The sequence below is a fragment of the Rattus norvegicus genome, chromosome 2 (genome assembly GCF_021556685.1).
Source record: "Rattus norvegicus strain SHRSP/BbbUtx chromosome 2, alternate assembly SHRSP_T2T, whole genome shotgun sequence".
Classification (NCBI taxonomy): Eukaryota; Metazoa; Chordata; class Mammalia; order Rodentia; family Muridae; genus Rattus; species Rattus norvegicus.
The window spans coordinates 196,146,208-196,149,279 of NC_141535.1; the positions used below are offsets into that span (position 1 = coordinate 196,146,208).

Here is a 3,072-nt window from a genome sequence, read left to right on the forward strand (position 1 = left end):
TCTCGGAAGAAAAGAGGGAACTAGGTATTTTAAGAGCAATATGAAGAATAGTCCAAGAAGTGGAGAATGAGACAGTAAAGTGTGCCTTATTCAGGTACCTAAGAAATTACAAAGGCAGAACAAAAGTAAAACCAGATAGGGAAATGAAGTGTGAAGCATCACTGAATGCAGAGGTTCACAGGCTGTGGTTAAGCACTGGGATTTTACTTAGACTGAATGGAAATTTACCAATGAGCTTGTACAAAGCCTACAATCTTAGAGTACAGCCTGTTAACTGAGAACAGGCTTTCATAATTATGAAAGCTATTTTAAACTGAAAAAAAAAAAAACTGGCTGCCTGTGGAAATTCAGTTTACACTATTGACCAGTGTGGTAACCTTTCCACTTGTACTCGGTAAACACCCTCCCTCCTGCTACAACCTGACTCTAGTGTTCTACTTTTCTGTGGCCCTTATCTTACTTTGAAGGTTTTCTGTTTGTAGGACTTGATTTTGTCTTTACCCCTAACAGGGTTCTTTAAGTTCCAAGACCATGGGCCCATTCCTGTTAACATTCTTTCCCCCACAATAATCCCATACCATCAGTGACATGTAAAAGAGCACTTGGTTATTCTAGACCTAGAAAGAGATCCCATTTTACACTCTTAAAAAATGCAAACAGGTGTGTGAGTCCGGGTGAGTGGGTCTTGTCCTCAACTAAGTTATAGTATGTACCACCCAATAAACTTTTTGGAGGCATAAAGGGGCCATTATCTGACAAAAGCATTTTCCTATTAGGCATGGATATATATGTTTGACAAAGAAACAATAGTTAATGGATACATTTACTAAAATCCATCAATTTCTAAGTTTTCAAGTCTCCCATGAAGAACACAGGTTAACAGTGTCTGACCCACCTTATTTCTGTCACGGATGGTGGGTGGGGGTGGGTATGAGGGAGATGGGAGCATCTGACAAATATCACATTTAAAACAGAAACAGAAAACTCAACTGCTGAGCAGACCATAAACTTACACAATATCCAACTTGTGTGAAGTTCTAGAACTTCCCTTCTGCCCCACCCCCACGGCCCCCACCCATGTACAAGGGTGCCAGGTTTTTATCAGCACTGATTCAGCAGTATGTTCGCAAGCTTTTCGGTGGGCCCCAGTTGTACACAGCTTTCTGACCTCTGCCACTACTACAGTAGAGTACTGATGGCGGAGATTATTAGGGAAGAGACCATAGAGGAAAAGAGAAAGAAAAACAGGAGCAAGAAAAGAAAGGCAATTAATAGGATCACAGGATTAAGTTCAGCATTATTTAACAAATGATACCTAAAATATGTTCGTCGGGGGGCGGGGAGGTGGAGTTTTTTTCTGTACTCAGAAGCAGACTGCACTGAGTAACACAGCTTAGATCTGGTGTTTTCTGTGTGAAATTGTGGGTTCCTTAAAGGAGGAAATAACTTTGGAGGGGGGACCAAAAGCCTGGAGCCATATTCATTTTTATGTTCTTTTTAAAAACAGTGCTGCATGGCCCTCAAAATGAACACCACCAGCATTTCTAGGCAGTTTAAAGAGCAAAATATGGCCAGGTCGTGGTGCACACCTTTGACCGCAGCACTCAGGAGGTAGAGAGAGGCAGGTGGATCCCGGAGTTGACAGAGTTCTGGTCTACACAGCAAGTACCAGAACAGCTCAGGACACATAAAGAAACTCTGTTTAGAAAAAAAGAAAAAGAAAAAGAAAAAAACAACCCAACCAACCAACAACAAAAACCACAAACAAACAACAACAAAATCAAAACATGTAGCTTAGAAAAGAAAGTGCTATGCGGTAAAGTGTAATTGGTAATGTGACAGTCAGATTTACTTAATTCGTTTCTTACAAGGGTTGCGTTGTAATGGCGAGCTGTACTGGGACTTCAGTTACTCTCAGCATAGAATAAATATGTGGCAAACTGCTTTTAAAGCTTCAAATCTTATCCAATGCCAATAGTTTTAAATTGGTAATGTTCCAAATGTCTTATACAGTATCCTTGCGTTTGAGCCAGTCAATTCAGCACACACATATCTCAACACATCCCTGACAGTTCTGGAGTAGAAAGGAGATATTCTAACAACTTACAAATTATACTTGTTGAAAACTGACAAGGGATTTGAGTATTGCTGTAATAGAGGTTGCCTGGTGAGTTAAAGAGTTTTAGCAAAGCCATATATTCAACGGCAATGATACAACACCGCAAAAACTGGTATCAAAATGCCAAGCACCGAGCTGGAAAACTCAAACTCGGTAAAATGTAAAGCTTGAGGTTCAGCCAAGCATTCCTGGGAACACAGGCAAACCCCAGCGATCTCCTTCTAAGAACGCGGCTGAAATAAAACTCTAGCTGGCAATCTCTGAGCCTGTCAATATGGGCTGAAATTTCTAGAAAAGTTGCCCAACAAGAAGCGTGGCCCAAGCCAGGAAACATCACTACCGCCTCCCAAAAGGACAGCAAAGACCGCACAGGATGCTGCATGGTTCCTGGACTTGGCAACACCGGGCCAGGAGGGTGTGGACCCGCCAGGCAAGGTCGGTTCCGCGAAGCCAGCGCCCCAGCCCTCGGCTCACCGGGGGTTAGCCTGGGGTGCTCCCTCCCACGACCACGTCTCGCATACCACGCAGGCGCCCCTCCACCTCCGACTCCAGAGCCTTCGGGACAGCCAGCGTTGCCCCTCGTCGTCCCCACAACACCGCGCGCGAGGCCAACCAGCGCCAGCAAGGACGGCGTTCCCCTTCAGCTAGTCAGTCCGCAGCTACCCAGTTATGTCCAGCCCAGAGCCTCCTGCCCTCGCTCCGCTCCTCCCGGGAGAAAAGCGCCCCGCCACGTCCGCGACATCCCCGCCCATTCCCTAGGCCGGGCCCCCGCAGCCTTACCCCGAACCCAACAAGCACAAGCCTAGAAATAGCAACTCCGACTCCAGGCGACTGAGTGACTGATAGGCGGCAGCACGTTCACGACACTTTCACGATTGCCGTAAAGAGGGGGACTCAGAAAAGGCTGCGGCGCGCCTCCGAGCTACTCGGGAGCGCGCCCCGGGGCTCCGCCC

The 3,072-nt window shown here is 46.1% G+C and overlaps 1 protein-coding gene across 10 annotated transcripts in view; it reads right to left on the bottom strand.

The window, feature by feature from the left end:
• The window catches only part of Cept1 (choline/ethanolamine phosphotransferase 1), a 41,875-nt gene that overhangs the window by 38,296 nt on the left and 507 nt on the right, over positions 1–3,072 (bottom strand). For 3 of the 10 annotated variants that reach the window (NM_001439793.1, NM_001439796.1, XM_087624693.1), the window contains exon 1: positions 2,900–2,981. The gene's annotated coding sequence lies outside the window, so the exon portion shown is untranslated. 10 annotated transcript variants of the gene reach the window in all.